The sequence below is a fragment of the Cynocephalus volans genome, chromosome 2 (assembly GCF_027409185.1).
Source record: "Cynocephalus volans isolate mCynVol1 chromosome 2, mCynVol1.pri, whole genome shotgun sequence".
NCBI classification, from domain to species: Eukaryota; Metazoa; Chordata; class Mammalia; order Dermoptera; family Cynocephalidae; genus Cynocephalus; species Cynocephalus volans.
The window spans coordinates 226644178-226671677 of NC_084461.1; the positions used below are offsets into that span (position 1 = coordinate 226644178).

General features: G+C 50.4%; 1 long non-coding RNA gene across 1 annotated transcript; it reads right to left on the minus strand.

Annotated features, from left to right (window-relative positions):
- Positions 1–13591: 13591 nt before the first annotated feature.
- On the minus strand, positions 13592–17805 carry LOC134366813 (uncharacterized). Its single transcript, XR_010022364.1, has 4 exons — positions 17727–17805; positions 16025–16272; positions 14665–14703; positions 13592–13676 (listed from the first exon to the last, which is right to left on the minus strand). It is a non-coding gene; the product is annotated as an uncharacterized LOC134366813 (long non-coding RNA).
- Positions 17806–27500: the final 9695 nt, after the last annotated feature.

Sequence of the window (27500 nt, forward strand, 5' to 3'; positions counted from 1 at the left end):
TGTGGTGGAGCAGGCAGGGCCCAGGCCCCACCCAGCACCACCTCTGCCCTCTGCCCCTCCCCTCTGGGCGGTGTCTGGCTCTGGGCCCCTCCTGTGGCCCCAGGCCCCACATAGCCACCGCCTGGGCCTGCACTGGGGAATCACGCCACTCACTGCCAAATGCTTGGGCTGTGGCTGTTACACAGACTGGAAATTCTGAGTTCCAGTCTTCGAAAGCCACACTTGGTAAATACGGCTGTATTTACTGGTTTCTGCCAGTCCTTGATCATATGAAAAAGAAATAACGCCTCCTATCCCTTCCATTTATTGCAGTTTCTACAAAATTCACAATGTGCTCAGCAAAAGACACAAAGTAACAGTTCACTGAAACACCCCTATTTCTAGATACTTCTTTAGTCACTCCCTATACTCTGTCCCCTTGAATCTTTGCATTCAGACAGAGTGACTCAGCCAGGGCCTGTGACTCTTCGCCCAAGTTGTGCCTCTTGTGAGAAGCAGCTGTGATCTACCAGGTCTCTGGGACTCGCAGGCTCCTGCTCTCCGCTGGGGCCCCCGGGACACAGCTGGCTGCCAACGGAAGGAGGAATCTCCCTGGGAAGAGGTTAATTTTTGCCGCTCTGGGGTTTGTTCACTTTGGAGCTCCTGTCTAGAATGTTCCCGAAGCACTGCCCTCCCTATGCAGCCACTCCCTAACCCAACTAGCTCCTACCCACTCGTCAGCGTAAACGCCCTGCCTTTGGGGCCATCCCCTCCGTCCCAGAAAGGCTCCTACATGGATTCCAGAATCCCCATGGCTCCTGGAGCCCTAAGTGAATAACAGCCCCATGGTGGATGATTTTTTTCTTTTTTTTTTTTTCTTTTTTTAAAAATATGACCGGTAAGGGGATCTTAACCCTTGACTTGGTGTCATCAGCACCACGCTCAGCCAGTGAGCAAACCGGCCATCCCTATATAGGATCCGAACCCGTGGCCTTGGTGTTATCAGCACCGCACTCTACCAAGTGAGCCACGGGCCGGCCCTGGATGATTTTTTTCAAATCCAGTGAAACATTGCACCTAGCAGACAGCATTGTTCAGAGATGCAAAATGCTTGGGTTTCCTGGGCTGGGGTCCAGTGCTCTTCGATCTACACACACAGCATCGCCAGGCTGTTCCTTCTGGAAGTGTGGGCTGGGGTAAATGAGGACAGAGCTGGGCCAGCAAGTAGAGGGGAGAGGCAAGCAGCCACTGCTCAGAGCTGCGCAGAGAACTGGGGAGCCATCATGCAAACGGCACTGTGGGATGCCTTCAAAAGAGCAGGGCTGCAGCCGCATCTTTCCTGTGGATTGATGAATGGCCCACTCCAGACCCTCGGGCTCCTGGACTCCCCACCCTCCCTGGGAGCCCTGTGGACCAGGATGGAGGCACCCTCACTGGCTAGGCACTCTCAGGAGCTCAGCAGCTCCCCAAGCGCACATGCACTTAGAGGCCTGACCACACTGGCCACAAAAGGCTGGGCATCTGGGGATGGTGAGCCTGGGGAGTGGGCCCTCCAGGAGGGTCTGGTAAAGTCTAGTTTTCAGGGTGACCCTATATGGGTCCCCTTGGAAGGAGCAACAGTGTGGCGGGCCCCAGGCAGAGCCTGGAGAGAAATGCCAGCCTCTGAGACCAAGACAGCCTCCACGGCTTGTTGCAGAGAGAACACAAGACACAATCTGGCCTCTGAGGTCCACAGTGCACAGCGACATGGCAATGCCACAGGAGATGGTTGGTCCCTCGTGGCCTTACCCCCACTAGCCCCCACACCCTCTTAGGCCTGTCCTGACCAGGTCCTGCAGCGAAGGAGCCCACCTTCTTATCGAAGTTCCTTCTTCACCCAACTTCTGGGACACCCAGGGACCCTCAGCTCTCCTTCTGGTCTCTCTTCTGTCATCCTAACTGTTCCCCAGGACTCCTTCTTGGGCCAGCCCTTCTCCCCTCACCCCCCAACCCCATCAATGGTTCTGAACTCTGGCTACCCTTTGGGGTCACCTGGGCACATTTTAAAACCTCCCACCCCAGAGACCAGAGCTCTGAGACCCCTGCCTGCTCCTGCAGAGACCACTTTGTTCGGCCGTCTCATCCCAGCATCATCTATCAAGTCCCATATCACTGAGGCTTCTGGTGTCCTGCAATGTCCCATGTCCACCCTGGACCCCTCGCATGCCCACGTGTGCCCATGTTCTGTCTTGAGCCTATTTCTTCCTCCTCCCAAATGGCCTTTCCTCCCTCCTGGGTGGGTGCTGGGGCAGCTGACAGGCCTGACTGTGGGCCTCCATCCCATCCAGAGCGATCCTCTTCCTCCAGAACACCCAGCTGACCATGGATGCATGGTGTCAGCAAACCAGGCTGGAAGAGGATACCAAAGCCACACTGCTTCCCTGAGCTCTGCTGAGTGAACACAGGCCTTGGAGTCCGACGGGACTTATGACAGCGTCTGAGCACACTGTGTCTGGTTCTCATCAAAGAAATCACTTTCATCTGCCCTCCTACCACTCGGATGGGCCCTGGGAGGACCACGGGAGACAGTGAGGCTAGCAGAAGCTGGCACAGTGCCTGTGGGTGCTGAGCACCTCACTGTGCTGAGTTCCTGTGGGGTCTCAGGGTTCCCGGTCACATGTGTCACTCATGTCCCAAAGAGTGATGGGCAGTACCTGGACACTAAGAGGAGTGCAGGATGCTGGCTGCAGCCTGTGGCCCTGGGGCAAGCACTGACTGTCAGCACAGTCCTGCAAGCTTGAGGTGACTGCAGACAGAAGAGCACACGGTGCTGTTTGGAGCACAGGGTGGGGGCTTCAAACCTAGTCTGGGTCCCAGAGTGCTGGGGAAGGTGATTGGAGGAAGAGACCTCACACTAGGCCTTGAAGAATCCCAGGAGTTAGCCAGGAAGGGGTGGTGGTGGGGATGGCAGAAAGGTGAGTGGGAGGTAAGGGGGGCTGTGGCATGGTTGGTGTTCCTGCATGGATGGAGCATTACATGCAGGGGGACAAAGCATGTGTGCACATGGAGGGAGCATGTGTGCATGGGGACAAAGCCTGTGTACTCAGGGACGGAGTGTGTGTGCACATGGAGGGAGTGTGTGTGCACGGGGATGGCATGTGCATGAAAGGAAGCTTGTGTGCACAGGGATAAAGCATGCATGCATGGGGACTGAGTGTGTGCATGGGAACAGAGCCCATGTGTGCAGGGGTGAGCACGTGCATGGTGTCCAGTCTGTACCTTGCAGTTAGTAGGCACCCAGTGAATTCCCTGTTGAATACATGTCCTCCAGAAAAGGTAGACGCGTGCGCAGGCTTGGAGCATGAGAGGGTGCGGCTGCTGGAGTGGGGAGGACAGAAGTGGCTGAGGCTGGGGATGCTGGGGCGGCCTTGCAGGCTGGGTAGGGCCTCACAGATTAGCCTGAGCACAGGCAGGGGGTGTGGGTGGGACATGAAGGAGAAAGGTGTGGTAGGGCCCACATTTTTAGAAGCTCCCTGCTGTGCAGAGCCAGACTGGAGGAGGCGACCAGGAAGGGATGAGGAGAGAGATGGGCCACATGGACTGAGGGCAGCGGGCGGATGGACAGCGGCGTCCCAGGAAAGGGACGTGGGAAGGGCGGGTGGATGACTGGATGGCGTGAGGGACAGAGAGGAGTTGTGATGACATCCAGTGTCTGCTCAGCGAAGGCATGCACGGAGGGACGCTGCCCTCAGACAGGCACAGACGGGCCAGTTCCCGCCATGCTGGGCGTCACATGTGCAGTGGACGCTGTCAGCACTGGCCAGGTCCTACCCCCACCACCTCTGACTTTCTGCCTTTGCTCCTTAACACAGGCTGCCCCTGTGACCTTCCTCAGAGGAAGGCCCTTGAGACACTGGAGCCCGGGCAGGGCCCAGATTCTCTGTGTCCCACTGCCCACTCGGTGACTGCAGCGAGCCCTCCCTCCCCACCTCCAGGCCGGCAGACCCCAGGGCTTCCTGCGGGGCTCCCGCGGGTCCTGATGGGGTGAGGTCCCCTGCCTACCTGGCCTCCTCCCTTCTCCCTTCCAGACCCCCCGGGGGCACTTCCTGGGGGTGTCGCTGGACACACAACCTTGTCTCAGGATCTAATTCTGGGCAATAGGACTTAAGACTACATCTAAGGGAGCTGTCGAGCAGCAGCTGGAGAGGAGGGCTGGGTGGAGGTGCACGTTGGAGGCATCATCGCATGGGTGCTGGACCACGGGTGTGGGTGTAATTCACAGTGAAAAGAGAAGAGGTTCCCAGACAGGGAACAAAGCCATCCCAGGGAGCAAGGGTGGAAGCCCCCTGCAGGGAAGGACAGGGCAGGGGAGCCTGGCCAGGCTGGTGAAGGCTGCAGGAGGTCCTCAGGGCCGCCCGCCCCTGATGAGATTTACTCACAGCGGGTTACCTGGGGGCAGCTCCAGGGGTGTGGGGAGGGTGCTGGATGGCAGTGGGTTGCCACAAGAGCAATGGGGACGGAAGGTAGACAGCACATGCGGGCAACATGGCAGGTGGGGAGGGTGGCCTGTGGAAGAGGAGGGGATTGAACGAGCTCAGATGCTCCTGGAGTCCTAGAGGAGGAGACTTCAACACAGAGCAGCAAGAGGAAAAGTAGACCAGGTGTGAAAGAAGAGGGCGGGGAATCAGAGCCAGGCGACAAGTGGAGACCTTGACTTTAGTTAGCAAGGAAGACGAAAACAGAAACGAAACCCCTCTCTGTCATGGTGTTTAAAGGAAAGGGGCAGAGAACGAGGGCATGTCAGAAAAGAGAAGGCATTTCTCACAGTCATCCTGAGGTTGGTTTTGTGTGTTCAGCAGGAGGCAAAATCACAGGCCAGTGCGGGGTGATGGAGCAAGCGTGGAGCTTGGCAGAAGTTGTGCTAAAAAAGGAAAATTAACTAGCGGAGTTATCAACCTGAATATTGGTCAGGGGCTTTGAGCATCTGGAGGCTGACAGTACACGAGGCCCACAGGCTCGTATGTGCCGGGCCCTGCAGAAGGGCTGGAGCTGGCCACTGGCTCAGACCTGGTCACCCCAGAGTGGGCCTGGTCACAATAGCAATCTGTGTATTTGGTGGGAGGTGTGTGGGTTGGAAACACTGGCCCGTGGCTAAGGCTGGGCAGGGTACCCCTCTCCCAGACACTCTGCAGCCTCTCCATGTGTCAAAGAAATATCTCCAGGCTTCAGGAAGGGAAAATAATTCTCACAGTTGGCTACGTGGTAGAAAGTGACACATAATGGGTACAAAACCAGCTCAATGGTGACACAGAAGTCTTCCTTGCATTTGTTCCATGGCTCTGCAAAATTTGATGTTTTAACACAGATTTTTAACATAGGCCTTGTGAACAAATGTAAGCTCTGGGCGTCATCTCCTGGAACAATCCACCATCACACTGGCCTCCCTGTTATGTTTGTCCCAGTTCTCAAGGAGTCACCTGGACACCTCATGCCTGAGGCCACTGAGGCAGGAAGGTCCTGGGGGGTGAGAAGCAGGAGGTGCCCCTCAGACTCCTGTGCCTGCCACTCCTGACCCCAGGGTGAAGCTGCAGAAGGCGTAGCCCCAGCCCATCCCTGACACAGCCAAGCCCTGGCCCCTCCCTTCATGGACCCTGAGGGCCCAGCAAGCACCTCCCAGGGTCCTCTGCTCCCTCAGCCTGAGTTTGCTTCCTGGGATGTCCCCACCTTCCCACGAGTAGCAGGGAAACAGGGAAGCAAGGCTCAGGATTTCCACTTAAAAGGAATTGCATCCTTGGCTTTGAGGTTCCCAGGTCACCTTCAGGCTCCAGAGCTGGACCGCTGGGGATTCTGGCTGGACATTTTGGAGCCCCAGAACTTTCACAGGGATCATGGGCATGGGGCCACCACCCCCAGAACGACAAGGACACCAACACTATCTGCCTTGGCTCCTTGTTCATCGAAGGAAGTGTTGAGTCTCCAGGGTTTCTTCACGACTTGCAGCCTGGCCTGAGCCCTTGGGTCCTGACCCAGCAGGGCATCAAATACCTGGAGCTCCTTATGCAGGAGTGTGCTGGGCTGGAGGGCATGTACACGTCTTACTCAATCCTCACAACAGCTGTGGTCTCTACAGAAGGAAGGGAACCTGCCTGTGGCCACCCATCTTGCCATAATGATGGAGTCCAGCAGGAACTGTGGCCTTTTTGTCTCCAAAACTTGTTGGAGTCTTTCCACAGAGCTCCATTGTTCCCCAGAACACCGCTCTTGAAGAGGGACCCTGACAGCGTTGCTGATAAAGTCTGGTATTCCCTGAATTGCATCCTCCCAAAATTCATATATTGAAGCCCTAACCCCCAGTACCTCAAAATGTGACTTTAATTGGAGATAGGGTCTTCAAAGAGGTGATTAAACTAAGTGAGGTCATTAGGGTGGGTCCTAATCCCGTATAACCGGTGTTTTCATAAGAAGAGATTAGGACACAGACTCTCACAGGGGGAAAACCATGGGAGGACATAGCAAGAGGGCGGCCATCTACAAGGCAAGTCTCCTTGAGATTCAGAGAAAACCATCCCTGCCCAACCCATCTTGGACTTCCAGCCTCCAGGACTATGAGACAATAAATTTCTGTTGTTTAAGCCACCCAGTCTGTGATACTTTGTTATGGCAGCTCTAGCAAATTAATACAATAGCTTTGCAGTTACCTGAGCCCAGACCCCCAGTTTCTGCACTTAAGGGATGGATGAAACTCCCTCATCCCCTCACTGCCCAAGCCCAGCCCTATTCTCCCAGCTGGCACAAGCCCAGTCTGTGGGACGGAGGCAGCAGGCAGGTGCAGGATCCTGATAGAAAGGGCAGGTGCTGGGGCAGGTAAGAGATGACACTGAGAGGTCCTTGCCTGCTCATAAGGCTTAGCCTTTGAGGAGGAGAAGGTAGGTGGGAGAAAGGAGTAGGAGTGAAGGATGCAGGGTGACAGGGGCCACTCATGGGGAGGCAGATGGGTCAGACTCCTCAACATGTTGAGGACAACTTTGGAGATGCCCGTTCAGCCCATGGTTACACCCTGAAAATTGTCCCCTACATCCAATGCTGGGCCTGACAGGAGCCGTGTTTGTATGATATGACCCTGGTGGTCAGACCAGGCATGGACACCTTGACCCAGACTGGGCCAGTCAGAATATTTCCCTCAGCAATGTGGCCTTAGGGAGCAGCCAGTCAATCTCTGTGGGTTGTCTGAATAGAGGACCAGCAACCAGGGACACTGGGGCAGCGGAGATGGGGGGTGGGGGAATGAGAAGAAAGCAGATGCAGAGAGAGGGGAGGGACGGGGCCCAGAAACCACGTGGCCCAGAGAGCAGAATAGCCTGAAAGAGGTGGCCAAGTGTAGCTCCCATGGGCTTTCCAATACCTGGCTCCACTGAGGCCTGCCTGACTTTGTGACCAAGGGCCAGTGACTTGCAGTCATTACAACCTTGTCCTTCTGGTCTCCTCTTGCACCCTGCATAGAGGCAGGGTCAGGCTGTGGTCTCCAATGTAGACAGCCTTTAAAATAGGTTTTAAAAAAAATTTTCACAGAAATTCCCCAGATGAAGGAAGTGAACATACACCCCCAAGCTGGGGGCATATTCTGAAGTGGTCTGTGAATATTTTGCAAGTTTCGTGGTTCATCTAAAAGGTTCTTGACTTAGAAATAGAATTCTTCATCTTTAGGAATATTTTCCATATGCTCTGGAAGGGTGTGAACATTGTCAGAATCAAAATGGAGTCACTCATGTCACATTGTAGCAAAAATAAATAAACACAGCCAGGAGGTTAAGAAAGGAGGGCCCTCATGCACACAGGACTATGATAAGAACTATCACAAAGACTCCGTTATGCAGACATGCCTGTAACAGGAACTTTGGCCAAGAGTTTTCAAACTGCAGCTTGCTACATGGGTTACAAGGACGACTAGCCGGATGCACAGGAACACTTGCCTGACACAGTCTTCACCATAGCCTCTGTAACAATGGTCTCTTTGTTTCAAAACAACTTATGTATACTTTTCCCTTTCACCTTTAAAAGCTTCCCTTGATCCAACCTCTTTAGATATGCCTATGGCCCCCACAGCCCACATATCCTGGATTTGCAAATCCTCCTGCTTATTCTGTTACACTTCTCACTGTGTAATGGAGACAAAAAGCGATTACTCAAAGCATCATGAATGCGATGAGAGGCCCGAAGGGACTGCACCTCAGCAACTCCTCTGTTAAGAGGAGAAAACTGGGTGCAGCCCTGATTCAAAGTTAGCTTCTGTTTTTTATTGTAAAGACAAGGAAGTTTCACAAGAAAAATCAGTTGATTAAATCATTACAAAAGGACACAAAGACATGGGCAGTGTTACAAAAGTTTATCTATGGCTAAGTATAGCTTAAACAATGGAAACTGGTAACATCAGTAAAATTAACAATGTGACATTCCAAAGTTCAATTTGTGAAAAGCTAAGTTGGTCAAATTGTGCTTATTACCTAAAGTATAACCCTCCTGAAGCAAAAGTTGCATTCTTACGATAAAATCTAAGTATACTTATTTCTAAAGTTTCCACCAACAGACAGCTTGCCCCTAGCAATTTTTTTCACATCTTTCCCTTCAGCAATTCTTAAAATCTCTTAACAGGATAGGTATGTTAGCTCTAAAGTCATTAAGGTATACAATCCCATAGCTCAGTAGTGATTAGAGTTGATTCGATGGGCTGTCACCCCCTGGCTGAGGGCTTTTGTCCCATACATGCATTTACCAAAAACCCTATTCTAAATTCAAATGAGAACCAAGATTTCTAACCCTCCACGTTATTCCTAATTAAGAGCATTGTTCTTTAGAGAGCTTCTCTCTGGGCTTGTTATTCAGGTTTACGGAGGCTCCTCCTTCTCTAGGGTTAGGTCAAAGTCCTGTGTCTAGAGCCCTTGGTCAGCTGTCATCATGGCTGTGCCTGAGTCACCAGTGTGCAGCTTGCATGGGCTCTTGAGTCCCGAGGCTGGGTCCTTGGGCTCTCTGGGCCAGTGTTGTGCAGGTGGCCTCTTCGACCCCAGCCTCTGCCCTCCCTCCCTCCCCCACCCCTTCATTCAGGGACACTGGGCATCTCCTCTCAGGAGCTTCAGTCTTGACACAAGATAGAAGAGGTTGACTTCAGGCTGCTTATTTCCCATTGTGTCTAAGTTCTTTTGTGCTGCTGTAACAAACAATCATAAGCTGGGCAGCCTTCAAACCACTTATTTGTTAAATTAAATTCGGCCTAATGTTGCCTCCATACACATTTTAAGTTTGGGCTAAAGGTTTCTTTAGACACAATGAAATGCGACCTAACTTGATATGGTAACATAGTGTAACCGAACCTGGAAGTATACTCCTGTAACAAGTAGCTGAGTCTCAGCCAATCATAGCAGCTAAACTGCTAGCCAATCAGAGACTGAAAGCTGACAAAACATGACCATATAAGGCAAATGCTGACTGACTACAGCCAATCAGGTTGTTTCCGTATGTCACTTCCTGTTCTCTGGCATAAATATGTCCTACCTGAAGTGCATTTCTAACAGAGAAAAAAAAAAATGACCTGCACGTGTGGTGGTGTGGAGCATTCTGAGCCATTTTTGGTCTTGACTGCTGCTCAATTCGAGAATGGCAATTAAAGCCAATTGCGATGTACAAAACTAGGTTTGTGGTAATTTTGTCTTTTAACATCCCTTACAGTTCTGGAGGCTGGGAAATCCAAGGTCAAGGCAGATTAGTTGCTGGTGAGAGTCAGCTCTCTGGTTCATTGTCAGTGCCTTCTGGCTGTGTTTCCCATGGTGGAAAGGACAAGGAAGCTCTCTCAGGGCTATTTTATAAGAGCCCTAATTCCACTCATGAGGCTCTGTACCCATAACCTAACCACCCACTTTCTAATACCATCATCTTGGGGTTAGAATTTAAACGTGAATTTTGGGGAAACACGAACATTCAGATCATAGCATTTGGACTTACATCACTGCCACCTCCTCACACTGATTCCCAGGCCTTCAGACATAGACTGAGTTACACTACCAGTGTTCTGGTTCTCCAGCTTGCCGATGGCAGCTTGTGGGGCTTTCTGGCCTCCACAACCATGTGAGCGAATTCCTATAGTAAATCTTTTCTTATACATACCCACATAAATCCTATTTGTTCTGTTTCTCTAGAGAATCCTGAGTGATATACACTGCAAAAATCCAGGCAATACCAAGTGCCTGGCTACCTACTTGGAATGTGAAGTAGAAAACAGAGCGAGAAAGAGAGAGTAAGCAAAAGTAAATGAGTATTTCAGAAATTACCTTACCAGGTATGCAAATGGCCTAGCACAGTGCAGGCAGAAGCCCTGGCAGAGCTTGAGAAATGAAGTTCTCTTCTGTCACCCTGACCCACTATACATTCTGGGTGTACTCAGGGGATCCTGGTGCACAGACAAGGGGGTGGAGGAACTTCATTAAGGCCACAGCTTTGTGTAGGCACAACACAGGTGTGTGGTGTGGTGTGTGTTTGTACATGAGTGCCTGCAGAGGCCTGGCTGCCCCTGGAGGGGGTCTGAGGGAGACTCCTGGTTTCGAGGAGTCCAAGCATGAGCCCAGGCTTGTAGACTAGCACTGAGGGATAGGAGGAATGGGCTGAACGCTGCAGCCCAGGAGGAGCCCTTGATGGCCAGGAGGAAAGGCCACCCAGCCATCAGTGGTGAGGAAGGCTTGCCTCAGCCCCAGAGCCAAGTTCAGTGGCCAGCCAAGTTGAAGGGTTCCTTCCAGCTCCATTAACATGCTCCAGGCAGTGAGCAGGAGGCAGGCAGGCACTGGCCACCCTGCCCCCTGCTCCCCTGCCCCAGCCTGTAGGACCTGACTTCGGCATAGGGGACAGTCCCCAGGACAGCTCTGCAGATAGTTTCTCTGTATCAGCTTCTGGTTTCTCCACTTAAAAGCAGTGTGATCTTGGGCAAGTTCTTGTACATTCTCAGAGCCATGGTTTCCTGATCTGTTCAATGGAACGAAAGCTGGCCAAGCTCATGAATTGTTCCTGGGGATGAAATGCTTCACTTGTGGTGCCTCAGAAGCACATACCAAAGAGGATAAAACGAGATTGATAAAACTCCCCAGGGTTCTGGTGTGACATCTCCCACCTCCCAGGACAGAGGGTGTAGCACAGAGCAGGGGCTTGATATGGATGAAGGCGCCACCTGAGCGCTGTGAGTTCTGGCTCTGCCCACTTTGATAAAAAACGATTAGAGCATTGCACTAAAGCAGCTTCATCAGTAAGCATGCCATCGGGGAGAGACTGTAGTCCCCTCTTGACTGTGGAAGTATACAAGCCCTGGGATAATGCCAGGAGTCCCGGCTGCGAAGGCCCAGCCCAGCCCTCAGCTGTCATTCATCTCGCTGTGGCTCAGGCCCCTGGTGGTGGGTGTCGGGGGTGGATCTGAGTGTTCACCTTGTCACCAGGTGACTCCTGCCCCAACTCACCTCCACCCCTCCCAGAGGAGCTTTTGGGTTGACAGCTGAAGTTTCAGGGTCTCGGAAAAAGCACCTTAAACACTTTCCGGCAAATGGAGAGCCATCATTCCCAGACCCTTCATTTCACTTCCGCTGGATTTGAGAGTCCACTACAGCATGTTGTAAATCTACATCGCTGCTTGGGCCTGGGTCCTGCCTGCACTGTCTCCCTCACAGGCCATGATCCTGAGAGCACTGCCTGATAAAGTAAGCCTCCTACCTGCAGATCTTCCTCTCCAGTCTGTTTCTTGGGCCAGAGTGACTGAGGCTTTCAGTCACTGTCAGAGGCTCGGCTACTACAGGCACGCAGATCAGGTGTGCATGCCTTCCCCTACCGTCCTGCCAGGGTGTTGCCACCCAGGTAGCTTACCTTGGGAATCCAGGAAAACCACCAGGAGATCTACAACTTCAAGGTCCTTGTCCTCAGTGACTGGGGCCCTGGTAGAGACTGGAGCTGTCCACAAATCACCCCCAGGTCCTCCTTGGGCTTGTAGCTGGACTGAATCGCAGCCTCCCCAGCAGACAGCCTGGCGTGTCTGGGATCACATCAGTGGCACGTGGACATGGACATAACCCAGCCTAGCCCTGTCCTTCCCTCTGGCTGACTGGAAGGGGATCTCAGAAGAACTTTCCCCCTGTTGGAGATGCCCCCTCTATACTGGGGTCCTGCAATGACCAGTGTAGGTCTGCAGTGCCCCTGGTGGCCGGGAGCTGCTCTGCACTGTGCCTGGGTGAGAAGGGCCCTTCTTTTGTGCTTGGCCATCCCATGTTGGTCTGGGGGTTACCTCGTCCATTCTGGCTCATTCAGGCTCACCAGGGGCTGCTTCACTTGATGCTGAGTAGACGCTCAGAAATGTGTGTTGTTATAGTCCTGGTCTAGAATAAGGAGTGAAAATTGCATTTGCACACTTCTGTTTTGAGCAGCTCCAACTTGAGACTTGTTTTCTAAAGTGATCCTCCTTCCCCCAAGGGCTCAGGAAGGAGGGGGCAGTGGAGCAACAGAGCCAGCCTGCAAGTCAGGCACCCCCGAGCATCACTTCTGGCATCAGCTGGGCAGCCATGGACTGGCAGGCACCATGTCTGGAAACTGTCTGGGAGGCTCAGGAGCAGCCACTCCCTGTCTTGGGCACCCCCCCTTGGCAGATGCCTGGACATGGCTCCCCGAGCCCCAATCCCAGGGGCAACTGCCGAGGGCAAAAGCAGTGGCCATTGTGCCCATCAGGGGTGTCCCTGTGACCCACTCACCTGGGCCCCGGGCTGACACCACATCAGTGGCACCTGGGAGCAACTGGGGTGAAGGAAGTTGCACGAGCAATCCAAACTGCCCTGAAAGCAGACATGGCCTCAAGGAAGCTCGATGGCAGGGATGTGACCCCCAGAAGGTGCAGCTCGCAGCTCCCGACAGCCTTGCCCAGGAGCACAGAACTCCAGCCGCCACCCAGGGAGGGGCCTGCCAGCCTTTAGTGACTGGGGAGGGGTCCCTTTTGGCCCCAGAGAGGTTTGGAATCTGGAACCGAGCAGGACTTTTGGCGAAGGAGGAGAAGCCAGGGGCTGGTCGTAGAGGAAAAGATCGAAGGTTGGGGGGCTGTGTGGTGGCCAAGCAGAGGCACTGAAAGGAAGAGGTGGTGGGCATGGGGGCCCGGGCAGCAGCTGGAGACAGGAAGGAGGCTGCATTTAGGGGCAACCAGGAGAAGGCAGGGAAGATGACGCGGCCCTGCTCAGGGGGCAGGTGCCCGAGATGCGGGCGGAGGCAAGAGGAAGGCACGGAACAGGTCCGGGTGCCACCTCCCACTGGACGGTGGGTACTGGCTTCTCTGTGGCACTCGCTGTCAGGGGATAGGCGGGGCTGGCTTCCCCTGCTGTCCTCTAAGGCTGCAGAAAAGGCGGAGGTCCCAGAAAAAAGCCTGGATCCCAACAAGGACAGAGCCGGGACCAGGCCTGATGGGGTTGGGGACAGGGGCCCCATACTTGTGGCCCTCCAGTTCTCCTCCAGCCCCACGAGATCAAAGTCCAGTGTCCACACAGCCATGTCTTCTTCCCGCAGCCCCTGCCTGGGGGTCACCACCGTCCCCACAAGGCCCTTCTCACCTCCATCCCTCTCGTCCCACCGGGTCCCCCTCTGCACGCACAGCAATAAACCATCACTCTGGGACATGCGTTTATAGGTGCTGGTGGCGGTGGCGGCGATGGCGTAGGCTTCTAGGAAGAGAAAAACAACCGTCTGCTTCCTTGTCTGGCAGCTCCTAGGAGCAGGGACCTGGTGCCTGTAGCCCCAGCATGTGGCACTGAGCTGGCCATCAGCTAATGTCTGTGGGGTGACTGAAAGGACAGACGAGGAGCTGCTGTGCCATATGGGCGTGTGCTCCACGTGGAAAACTGTCCAGCTCCTCCTGATCTGCCAGGATGGCTCTTCCCAAAGTGTCAACAACTCTGTTCCTGTCCCCTGGCTGCTTGGGGCCCACCTGTGGTAGCACAAGCCTGGGCTGTGGGCTGGGCAATGGTCCCAGCGTTTGCAGGTGACTGTCTACCTCCACAGTTTCCTACCACACCCAGTCCACCCCTCCCTGCCTCAGCTCCGCTTCTTAGGGCCACTGGGTCAAGCCTGACCCAGGTGAGCCACAGCCGCCCCGGACCTTGGTCCTGGGCTTACCTGGGCCGGGCATCCCTCTCAGGTCACTCCCTCCACCTCCTCAGCCCTGCAGTCCCTAAAGGCTAAGCCCAGCTGAGGCCTCAGCCCTGCCATGACTCAGGCATTATGACAAATCCCACGGAGCCAGCACACGGCCAGAGTCTGGAGTGGGGACCAGGTCCCCTCACAGGAGGCTCCTTTTCCAAAATCTCACCTGAGTCCTCGGGCGGGACCAGCCTACAGAGAGTCCTCCGGGAAGGACAAATGCCCCATTTACTTCAGCAGGGATCCTCGCAGTTGCTGGAACAGGCCACCCCCAGTGGCTAATTTGGGGACAAAGGGCCCAACTTGGGTTCAGCTGGGAGTGTGGGAAGGTGCTGTCTGGGTGACATCATGATGCGTCCCCTGCCCTTCCTGAGGCGCCTCCCTGCCCCTCTGTCACCCTTGTCTTTGTGCAGGTGTGTGGCGGATGGTGGGGCAGGCTCCATGATGCCTCTGTGTGAAGGTGATTGAATTCCTCAGAGAAGGGACAGTGTCAGGATCTAAACCCAGACTTACCTGTTCCGGCTGCAGCACAGGCGGTGGCTCCTTCGGGGTCTAGAACATTAAAAAGACATTTAAACAAGGGCTGGGTGGGGTGGGGTGGCTTGTGGCTGGGCCCTGCAGACACAGGGGACCCGGGTCTGGAGCAGCAGGACAGACCGTGTGCCTTTGGCGTGTCAATGGGGTGCCCTGTGCCTGTGGTGCTGTGGCCAGCAGCTTCCACCTCCTGGATCCTTGGGTGCCAATCTTTCCCAACGGGAAGCCCTGTCCCTCCCTCATAGGGTACTGGAGACCAGCCAGGCTAAGGGGTCTGGTCCCTGGAGAACCCCAACACCTGCAACTGTCTCCATCAGCCCACACTCCCATGGAGACCAGAGCACACTCCCCAGCTCCCTTCCTCTGGTGGCCCCTCTGTCCCCAGGTTTCCCCCGCCTCCCAGGCTCAGGGGTGAGGCCCCGGCTTTCTGTCCTGACTGTGCCGAGTGCAGAGGTCGTGCCTGCGGCCCTGCGAGCCCCGTCCTCCTCCTTCAGCCTGTGCTCTGGGACGTGTCCTGCCTCCCCAGCTCTCAGTGCCTCTGCCTCCCCTCCCGGGTGCCCATCTCTGCCCGTGTGGTGCTGCCATGACCCATAGTGGCCGTCATTTCACCCTCATGCCACAAAGCCCAACACAGTACGGAGATTCCCCATGGTCGATGGCAGTGGCTTCACTGCGCACCGCCCACCCCCAGCTGGCCTGTGTGGGCCAACGCTTAGTCATGGCAGCTGACAGGTGGCGCAGTTTCCAGACTGTGCAGAGGTCCCTGCTGGCTTCTAAAGGCACAGCGTCCCACAGGCCACTCCTCCTCCCTGGCCAGCATCATCCTCTGCTGGGGCCATCAGCACTTCATGTGGGACCCCATCTTCCTCCCTCACCACAGAGGCACCTCCTGGCCCCTCATCTGCCTGAGGCCACCAGAATTCCTGCTGCTGTGGGTGGCCCTGTCTCAGGGGCCCTGGGGTCCCTTGTCTCTGGGGGCAGAGCAGGCCTCAGCCCAGTGTCCAGAGCCTGCCAGGCCAGCTGTGCATGGCTGTCCTGGGGCAGGAGGCCCCATGGAGCCCAGGCTGTCCCTAGGGTGGGGGAAGGTGAGGACAGTGTGTGTCCCTCACTGGCTCATATGATGACTTTGGAGTGAATGGGAAACTGCCCATAGGCAGAATCATGGGACGTCACCTGTCCAAGTCCTTCGGAGGGTGGGCATGTCCCTGGGCCCAAGGCTGGGCGGGCAGGGGTACTCACCCTCCTGCAGCAGAGCCAGAGGAGTGGACACAGCAGTAGCGGGAGCAGCAGCAGGGACAGCCCAATGGTGACGAGGACCAGAAGTGGGCTGTGCACTTACTCTGAGGTAATGAGTTTTGGAGGGATGACAGGTTCCGTTGTTTTAACAGGTTCCGTTGTTTTAACAGGTTCTGTTGTTTTGACAGGTTTTGTTGTTTTGACAAGTTTAGGTGCTGGTGGCTCAACCGGTTTTGGTGGTCTTACAGGTTTTGGTGGTCTAGGTGGTTCCGGTGGTCTAGTGGGTTTAGGTGTTCTGACAGGTTCAGTTGGCTTTGGTGTAGTAGTGGGGCGTGGGGTGGTACTTGTCACCTTTAGGAGAAACAGGTCACTTTGCATCCAGGCAGGACTGACAGTGCCAATGGCAGAAGCCTGGGAGGGCCTGGGTGGCCTCTTCCCAGGTGCCCACCACTTGGCATCCCACCATCCCACTCCCCCTTGTCCCCAGGTTGCCACACCTCTAGGGACCACAGTGGGACTAGAAGCTGGGGCTGGTCTCAGAGAGCTACAGACCCCACCTCTGGCCTTGGTCAAAGGCTCTGCCCCAAAGCCCTGACAAAGGAGGACTGAAGGCCCAGAGGTCTGACGAACCCGCCCTCTCTGCACACCTCAGATGACAGTGCAGGGCTTTTGTGAGGACACAGCTGCTGCAGGCACACAGATGGTGGGGGCCAGGCTGCTGGGGCCCACTGAGGTGAGGACCAGGGGCAGGGCTGAGACCCGCTCCATCTCCCAGTAGCCCGTCCCCCCCACTGCCTGGCTCTGCAGCCTGGGCCACACCTGCTCATCCCTCGGAGCCTCAGTTTCCACATCTGTACAAAGGAAACAAGACTCCCTCCCTTTTGGGAACTTGTGAGGTTTAAGAGTTCAGAGAAAGTCCCAGCACCGGGCCAGGTCCCTGCGGGCTTAGGGAATGGGACCTCTTCTCATGCTTGTTATTCATGATGAAGGGCCCGTGTGCTGCATCCGAGGGGAGCAGGCTGCCCAGCCCTTCCCTAAATCCAGACACTGCCTAGAGAGAAGGCTGCAGAGGGACAGGGAACAGGTCGGCTGAAAGGAGAGGTGACAGCTGGGCTGCTCGTGAGGGCGACTGGCTGGGCTGCAGACTCAGGGCTTCTCCCGAGTTCTTTTCTAAATGTGCCTGTCCCTGGGCGGGCTGTCACTGGTTGTGGGATTCCTGATGGGCACACATGTGAGTTCTGTCTGCTGATCCGTGCGTGGATGTGAAGGCAGAGCCAGACGGAGGACTGTCAGCACTGCTGGGTCCCCACAGCTGACACTGGACACAAGAGCTGTCACAAGTAGGCTCAGGCTCCCTCCTGCCAGGTGCATTCCCCTACCATGCTTCCTGGGCCAGAAAAAAGGCTGAGAGATGTGTGCAAAGTGACAGCAGGTGTTTGCCCAGCAGGCTCAGGGCACTGGGGCTCGTGAGTGCATTTAGGGCCAGAGTTGCAGCTGGGGCACAGTTTTAGCACCATCCATCCCTGACACAGCAGCGTGAATCCTCGATCGCCTGTGTCTGGGACACCATGTGGAGGGGCCAGGTGCCCTAGAGTTCTGCACTCTGGCCCCTGGGAGGCAGCCCCCAGCCTCACCCACTTGCCCCAGCTGGAATCCAGTTGTATCTGCCTGAGGTGACTGTACAGGCCTTCTGGGCCTAGCTGGGAGCCAGTTGTCCTTTCTGTTCCCTCCCGGGGTATATGTCCTCCTGGTGCAGGGCTCTGGACAGCCCCCGTGGTTGGCTACAGCCCCTCCATGGTACTCACGCAGTTGACCTTGGTGATGGTGAGGTTGCTGCCATGGAAATTGAGGCCATTGTTCAGGGTGACTTGAACAAACATCGGCCTAATGCACAGAAAGCGCAGAGGGTGAGAAGCAGCCTGGAGAGACCGAGCCCTGGCCCTTGGTTCAAACCTCAGCCTCTGAAAATCAGGCACTGGGGCTCCGGAGTGTGGACAGCATGGTGAACACACCTAGTTCCCCAGTGCACTGTGAGGTCGGCCTCAGCAGTGGTGGCCAAGGGGGATACGGATCAGGCAGCAAGAGCCCTGCTTGGGGTCTGATGCCATCGGGGCCATGGGCTAAGTGACCAGTGGGGGCGCTGCTTGGTGTCACCCTCCAGACTCTTCTGTATCTACAGGGCATGTTGGCTGAGCTCCAAAAGGTGACCTGGAGCAAAGGCACCATTCCTCTCCTGACACTGCCCTCCCTATCAGAGCCCAGACCACCACAGATCCCTGAACACCTGGAGGCCCCCAGCAGGGACAGATGGAGCCCTTAGCCAACCTGCAGACAGATACTTGTTGCAGCACAGGGGCATCCCCCATTCTGTACACAAATGGTGACAAACACTGACCATCTGGTCTCCTGTCCACTAGGGCCCCAACCAGGGTCACTTACTGTCCAGGTTTGTCTATCGCTGGTCCAGGACAAATTACTTTAGTTTCTTCCACCAAAGTTGGTTTTGCATCTGAAAGAAAATAACATAAGAAAAATGTTAATGGACATGTCCATCCATCCATCCCTCTCAGCCTCTGCCTGCCCTCGGCAAGCAGAGCTAACACTTTGGCCATGACCAGCTTCTCCTCTCTGCCTTCTTCTATTCAAAGACACCGGCTGAGCACCTGCTGTGCCCCAGGCTCTGTGCAGTGCTCTTGTGTTTAACAGCAGCAAGGCAGGCAGATTCCTTGCTCTCAAGGCACTTGCCTTTCAAGAAGTGGATGGTGAGACAGAAAACAAAAAACAATTAGCCAAGGAAAAAAAAAGGGGGCATCCAAGTTGGAAAGGAGGAAGTCAAATTGTCCGTTTGCAGATGACGTGATTTTGTATAGAAAAACCCAACCTGTCCACCAGAAAAAACCTCTTAGAGATGATAAACAAATTCAGTAAAGTTTCAGTATAAAAAATCAAAAGATAAAAATCAGCAGTGTTTCTATACACCACCACCAAAGTCGCTGCAGAAGAAATAAGAAAAGCATCCCATACACAATGGCTACCAAAACAAAACAAAACAAGCAAAAAATTTAACCAAAGAGGTGAAAAATCTTTACGAAGAAAACTATAAAACACTGATGAAAAAAACTGAAGAACACACAAAAAAATGGAGAGAAATCCCACATTGATGGATTGGAAGAATCAATATTGTTAAAATGACCACCCTTACTCAAACCGACCTACGGTTCAATGCAATCTTAATCAAAATACCAATGACATCCTCCACAGAAATAGAAAAAACCATCCTAAAATTCATATGAAACCACTAAAGACCTGAATAGCCAGAACGATCCTGAACAAAAAGAACAAAGCTGGAGGCATCACACCACCAGACTTCAAAATATCACACAGGCTACTATAATCAAAACAGCATAGGACCGGCACAAAAACAGACACAGAGACCAATGGAACAAAAAAGAGAATCCAGATATAAAACCCACATATTTACAGCCAAGTGACTTTTGACAAACACGCCAAGAACATACATTGGGGAAAGGACAGTCTTTTCAATAATTATTGCTGGAAAACTGCATATCAATATGCAGAAGAATCCAACTAGAGTCCTATCTCTCACCGTATACAAAATCAACTCAAAATAGATTAAAGACTCTTGTCCGGGGCCAAAGAGCCTGGTCATAGCCCTCCCAGGGTCATGAAGCCCTGCCAGTAGCCCTCTGACACTAAAGATATAAATGCTGTGACCTTTCCGCCCTTTTCTCTGTCTTACTGCTTGCACAGCCCTAGGCTTAGATCACCGCTGCTTTGCTTTAGATAGCTGACAAATGTTCCATTTCCTGGAACGATTTGCCCTGTGATTTTTCCCAGAAAACATCTGCATACTTCCTTATCTGCTGATTCCCTCCTGCTGTCTATATAAGCTGTGACCTTCTGGAGACTTGATCAGAATACTGTCTTGTCTCCATTTCTCGCGTCTCTTGTCCCATCCAATTCCCACTCCCCCCTCCAGGGTCTGCGTTGAATATCCCGTGGGTCAGGACAACTCTAATGTAAGACCGCAAACTATGAGACTAATAGAAAAAAAAATAGGGGAAATACCTCCAAACATTCGTCTGGGTAAAGATTTTATGAGCAAGACCTCAAAAACACAGACAACACAGGCCAAAACAGACAAATGGGATTATATCAAACTACTAGGCTTCTACACAGCAAAGGAAATAATCAACAGAGTGAACCTACAGAATGGGAGAAAATATTTGCAAACTATTCATCTGACAGGGTTAATATCCGAACTATACAAGGAACTCAAACAGCTGAACTACAATAACAAAAATAATCCAATTAAAAAACGGGCAAATGATCTGAATAGACATTTCTCAAAAGATGACATACACATGGCCATCAAGTACATGAAAAAATGCTCAGCATCACTAATCATCAGGGAAATGCAAATCAAAACCACAATGAGATATAACCTTACCGCAGTCAGAATGGCAATTATCAAAAAGACAAAAGCAAATGCAGGCAAGGATGCGAACAAAGGGGAACTCTTGTACGTCGTGGATGGCAACATAAAACAGTACAGCCATTGTGGAAAATAATGTGGAGGTTTCTCAAACAGCTATAAATAGAACTACAGTATGATCCACCAATCTCACTACTGGGTATACACCCAAAGGAAAATAAATCAGTATATTGAAGGGTACCTGTACCCCCAAGTATTACTGCACTATTCACAATAACCAAGACATGCAATCAACTGGTGATTGGATAAAGATAATGTGGGATATATGGAATACATATGGAATACTATTCAGCCCTAAAAAGTATGAAATCTTGTCATTTGTGGCAACATGGATGAGCCTGGAAGACATTATGTCAAGCGAAATAAGCCAGGCCCAGAAAGATAAACAGGGCATGTGCTCATTCACACGTGGAAGCAAAGAAAGTTGAGCTCATAGCAGCAGAGTGTAGAATACCAGGTAATAGAGTCTGGGAAGGGCAGGGGGTGGAGGCAGGGAGGTGGGTTAAGAGGTACAAGATTACAGCTGGATATGAAGGATAAGTTAGCACTATGGGATGACTACAGTTAACACCAATTTATTTTATAATTTCAGATAGAAGATTTTGAATGCTTGGGAGGCTCAGAAGGTTCTGTAACTTGTAGCTGTTAAATTAAGTTTGGCCTAAAGGTTTCTTTGAACATATTGAAGTATAATCCAACTTAATGTGCAAACAGACTGTAACCTACTCTTGTAATAAGTGGAAGAGTCTAGGCCAGGAACAGCCAGCCAGTTGCTTAAATCACATTCAAATACAGCAAAGGCCCAGTTGTAACCAATCCAGCCGTTTCCTTACCTCACTTGTGTTTTCTGTCCATCACTTTTTGCTATTTCTGTTTATAAATGTTATCCAACCAGGTGGCAGCCCTGGAGTAATTGTGAACATTTTCTGGTTCTGGGGGTTGCCCATTTCATGAATCACTGTCTCCTCAATTAAATTTAATTTGTCTAAAGTTTTTCTTTTAACAGATGGTGTCAGAAGTGGGATTTGAAGTAGATATTCTAGAGGCCTCTAGGAGGATTGAGTGACCAAATATGGTTCCCACGGGGACACTGGGTCCATGGCTCTCCCGCAGCAGCTGGAGGTTATAAGTTCTCTCTTAAGGGTAAATTCTTTCCCGGATTCTGAACTTCCACAGATTTGTGGTTTGAGCTATCTGAATCTCTTTGAGCACATTTTTTTATCAGTACTGGGTTTGGAAATGATGACAAAACTGGACACGGTCCAGGATCAAACTGGATCTGATAAAATTAACTGGGTGAGATCCAATTAGAGGCCTCCTATCTCTGGCTGGGCCCGACAGAAACTGGCAGTCCATGGCAACGAGAAAGTTGTCAGAATCAAAATGGAATCACATGTGTCAAACTTCAACAAAATATAAATAAATAAAGCTGGGAATCCGAGAGGCACACGGGCCTATGATAAGAACTATTACAAAGACTCTCTAATGCACATATGCCTGTAACAAAATCTTTTGCCAAGGACTTTCAAACTGCGACTTGCTACATGAGTCACAAGGACAGCTAGCCGGATACTCAAGAACACTTGCCTGATGCTGTCTTCACTAGTGAACTGACATCAACTCCTACGAGAAGTCTCTGTAACTGATGCTCTCTTTGATGCAAAACAAATTATGTGTACTTTTCTCTTTTGCCTTTACAAACCTTTGACTTCTTTTGCATCCTAGAATATGAACATAGTTTACCATGGCCTATGTATTCCCGTGGCAGTCTTCTATTCCCAGTTAAATTCCTTATTCTTTCAGAGAGCCTCTCCCTGTTTGTTATTTTAGTTTAACAGCAGTTACGGCAGGAAGTGCACACTCTGGCTTTTGGAAATTTGCAGGGATTTTGTGCTATACCCTTTATGTTTATTTTTCTTGTGGACTTAGATAGGAAAAAAAATCATTGGCTAACGTGGTCAAAGGAATCTCAGAGCCAAAGCTGAGATTTAATATAAAAAGTGGAATCCTTAATTTCTGCAGAACTGAGTACTCTACTTTCAAGTTATGCCTACTTTTACGTATACCCCAGAAGCAGTAAATGCTTACAAACACAATGAAATCTTATTAAAGGTAATTTAAAATTATGGTGAAACATTCCAAATAAACAACACCACACTTTAAGAAGTGTATTAAAAATGAGAGTTCCCAAATTAGGCTCACTGGATGACACCAATTGAAGTGCAGGAGCTTCTAAAAGATTTCAAAATTTTTATTTCCTCTTTTAAAAGACTATTTACAAAGGGTAAATTAAAACTTAAGTGACTAATTGATAACAAAAATTGAAACTTCTAACCTATTGGCTCAGTTACTCTCTCACCCTGAAGAAGAAAAAAGAAAAACTGGAGAACGTTTTTTTAGTTTATAAAAGGTAGGCCCTCAGGTAATATTGGCTCACTTCTTTTTCAGACCTATCCATGCTGAGCCCAGGCCTAGAAAATGCTCTCTTTGATTTTTTTCTTCATGCCCTGAACTCAGTAGCTTTAGCTCAGAAACAGAAGCTAATATAAAAAGATTTCCTATTGAACTGAACTGGTCCCCAAAATACACCTTTCTGGCATTTAGCGGGCTATTTTGACACCCTTTTGTAAAAGAATTTTATATCTATAAAGGAAATCACGATTTGTAAGTGTATCTACCTCTCTGCACCAAGGAGAGAGGGAGGACTGAGTCACTGGAAACTCTTAAAAGGAAAAAGGTGTTGGTTTCAGTTTACATAACAAGCCTTACCTTTTGTTTGAGGCGCTTTTCATGACCATAGTGTCTTAACTGGATCTTTACCTACACCTTCCTTCCTTTGGGAAAATGACTGTATTTAGGACTAACATTGCAGCTTTGTGCTTTTCGGTTGTAAATTTTCTACCTTGTTTCACCTAAGCTGTTTCTTTGGAAATGCAAATTTAGGGTATTTTTTTAAAGATGGTTATTAGAAATGGGATTAATACAGCAGACACTGATAGGGCTCAAACAAACACTAAATCTACCAAAGGTTGGATTGATCAGAGGGACCCCTGCTGGTCCTTCCACATTACAGAGCTTCAAACCAGTCCACTCTATTTACCCCAGGCTGGAGAAATTTAAAAAGTCAGAAGGCAGTAATTAAAATAAGCAAAGTAGCTAGCAATTGCTTAGGGCAATAATGAGACAGATCAATCCAGAAAAGGGCAAGGGGATGATGGATAACAGTTCACAGATGAACTTGCCATCATCTCAAAGTTCTGTGCAAATAACTTGAAGTTTTAAAGTTATGTTAAATTAAGGAATAGGTACTCATTAAATGTCTGAGTCATTTCTAAGTAGGTTAAAATACTGAAACATTAATTGCTGAGTATAGGTTTAGAATAGACATACATCAACATCTTGTTTTTATATAGTATAGAGAAGCTAAATATATTTAGGTCTCTAAATAAACACACAAAAATTGTGTTCTGTGGAAACATGTCTCTAAAAATTACAAAATAGTTCTCAGGCACAAAATTCTGATATAAAACACTTCAAAATTGCTTATTTCCTTGGTAGGTTTTCACTAGAAATTAAGGGTACTAAAGCTAAAATTATTCTACTAAATACATGGCAATTAAAACCACTTCATAAAGGGAAAAGTGAGATGTGTTTTTGGTAAGTGAAGCTGACATCAAAGATGTGTTGTAGTTGTTTTGAAAAAGGTAATTTTTGTCCTAACATAGAATAATAGGTTGTTCCAAAATGAGAAAGAGGAAAGGCTGTCGAAAGTTCGTGGAAGATAAATCTTGTAAAAGGAATTTTATGTGCAATCGAGCAGACTAACACTAGAAGATAAGTATAAGTTTTTCTTAAAATTGAGCATTAACATCAAAATACACTAATCCAAACCTAGAATATGTATTTCTAGCCTCGTGCTGTCTTTATTAGGTCTAGGAGGGGGAAAAAAAAGAAATCAAAGGAAGAATTCTTGCTCGCATTAAAGACGGGGAGAGGGGGTCAGAGAGGGGAAGGGTGAGAGGGAGAGGGCTGGGTGGGGCGGGGGAGAGAAGGAGAGAAGCAAGAGAGAGCGGGACCAGGGACGGAGCCAACAGAGAGAGACGAAAAACGGCGACAGGAGAGGTAAGAGAAACTGGAAGAGACGAGGGGACAAGAGACAGAGAGGGAGGAGCAGCGACCTGGGTGGGACTCAGAGGAGCCCTAACGGAGACGGAGGAAGCTGGCGACACAGGCAAGGGAAGAACCAGGCGGTCACCGGCAGGACTCAAGAATTCCGGCCCGGGGAGAAGCCAGGAGAAGCGACACGGGTCCCCCGGCCACCCCGCTCACGGCTGTGCCGCGGCAGGACAGGAGCGCGCGTCTCACCTGGGCTCCGGGCGGCGCGGGGACACTCGCAGGCACAGCCGCCTCCCGGCCAGCGGCCACCGCGCGCTCCTGACCCTGGTTCCCCGAGCGGCCGCCGATCTCAAATGTGAGTGTCCCCTCAGGCCTTTGTGAAACTGCAGGACATGAAGGACAATGAAAAAAAATTTTTTTTATAGTCACCCAGCTCAAAACACAGATGACCCAGGAAGGACTGGCAGTGAAATCAGACATAGGGTCCTCATGGGCACCAGCGATGTGACATCTTCATGGTGCCTCGAAATTAATTTGTCCACTTAGAATTCTGTATCCATCTAGATTATTCAAGAGTGAGCACAAAATGAAGGTATTTCCACACGTACAAAGCTGAAGTTTAGCACCTGCACAACCTTGGTGAAAGAACTTGAAAATGCACTTGAGAAAGGAGGAGACTGAACTCAAAGAGTGGGTTTCAAGAAACAGGGTGAGCAAAGGAGCTGGGAAAACTTGCAGATTAAGGTGAAGAGCTGTATACTGGAACCTAGGACCATCACCAGGTTGGAGTATAATTTTGAAAAGAAAAGAGGGAAGGAGGGAGGGTTGGGCAGGAGGAGGCTCAGAGGGGAGGCCGTTTCCAGTGGGGTTTCTGCCAAGCAGATGAGTCCTTGACCATCAGAGGAGTCTGAGGTTTCCTAGACATGGGTCTGCCTTAATATCTCTGCTGGGCCCAGCCACCGGCTAGAGGCAGCCTGTGAGTGGTGTGGTTTTGGATGAATGTGCTGGTGGATTGTGCTGGTGGAGGGTGGATTCCCAGAAGCTCTCCCCGCCAATTACTCTCCCCAGTGTCAGAGATCTGAGTGTGCAGTTTCACAGCCCCCACCATGTAAATGGACTTAACTTACCAGTGAAAAGTCAGAATTCGTCAGATAAAATAATCTAGCTATATACTTTTTTAAAAAGAGACACAGCTAATACATAAGGACTTGAGAAAGTTGAACGTAAAAAAATGGGGAAGGATATGGCAAGGCTTCCAGACAAATCACAAGAAAGCTGGAGCCTTCAACACAAAAAAAGTGAATGCTTCCTAGATGGAGATAACGCAGATAAGAGGGTCTCAGAGAAAGCCTCTTTGCACCTGCTGCTTACTTCATCAAGGTACATTTCCTGTACAGATGCAAATCTCCCCACGGCAAGGACAGCTTTTGCAGCTACTCCTGTGTCTGTAGTCCTCTGAACACCCATATGGAAATATACCAAAAAAGCATATTTTGTGGTGACATATTTTGCTTTCCTGCAATATTATGCCAGATATTCAAGGAGCGAGTTATTATGATCATGTTCAAAGTCTTTACAAAGAGGAAGAGAGAGAAAACACTCCCAAGTGCACTTTATGAGTTGCCTTTAACCTAACGTCAACAACACGTAAGGACAGCACTAAAGTAGGACATTACAGGCTCGCCCTTCTCATAATCATAGATTTTTAAAAAAGAAGTTTGAAAGTATTAGCAGTGTTTAAAAAAAAGGTCGTGGCCAAAATGGTTCTAGATATAAATTTTAAAATTGGTTTACATTAATTCTTAACTGTTCATAAAGGGAAGGATAAGGTGAAAAAAGAGAATATAATTACACTAAATTTGAAAACTTATGGTTTATTAAAAATAGTAAATAATGTGAAAAAACAAGCCACATACTTGAACACAATATTTGCAACAACTCATAAAGAATTACTTTCAGGATATGTCAAGAATGTTAATAAACCAAAATGACAAAGGTAAACTCGCAATCAGAGAATGGACACACAGGCATGAATAGGCACTTCACAGAGGAGGAAACATCAATGACCAGAAGTCACGTGAGCAGGTGACCAATCCCATTATGAATCAGAAAAATGCAAATTAAGACCACAACATGTCTAATCAATGTCCAAAAATATAAAAACATGACAATAACAAGCGTAATGAAATATGGGAAACAAGATAACCCTTATATGCTGTTGGGAAAAGTATACCAGATTTCATCAATTCCAAAACACCTCTAATTTAAAATATTCCACTATTTTAAATACCAGTCCAAAATAGAAAACTAAAAAGAACAAACCCAGCCAAACCAATGTTTTGTATCACATATAATTTTTATGTTATACATATTCAAAGATTTATTTAGACTTATTAGAGAAGGAATTTTAATCACGTATCACTTTAGTGCATATAAAAATGAGGAAAATATGACTAAGACACATCCAACAATGTTTTCCAATCCCAGTCTGACCTTTCTGAATTTGTTTGAATCAAAGATGTCTGTGCCGTGTCTTTCCAGACAGTGTAACCCTCCACTCCAAGCACTGATGATGCAGCAGTTTCAAAACACGGGGGTGACTTCATCCACACTCCTCCCACTGAGAGCGGGGATCTGTGTCTCTCCCATTGAGTCTTGGTGGGCTGTGACCGCTCTGACCAATGGCAAACAGTGGAAGTGACACTATGTGACTTCTGAGGTTATGTCATAAAATTTCTGCCTTTATCACTGAAAATACTCTTGCAGCTCTAAACCACCATGTAAAAAGTCCAACCCCCCCTGAAGCTGCCATACTGTGGGGAACCCAAGTCATTGGACAGGCCACATGCAGAGTCTCCATTAACAGTCCCCAGCCAAGGACTGTTTGGATTCATCGTGCCAGGTGCCACACGCCTGAGTGAAACAGCCTCCAGATGATTCCAGTCCC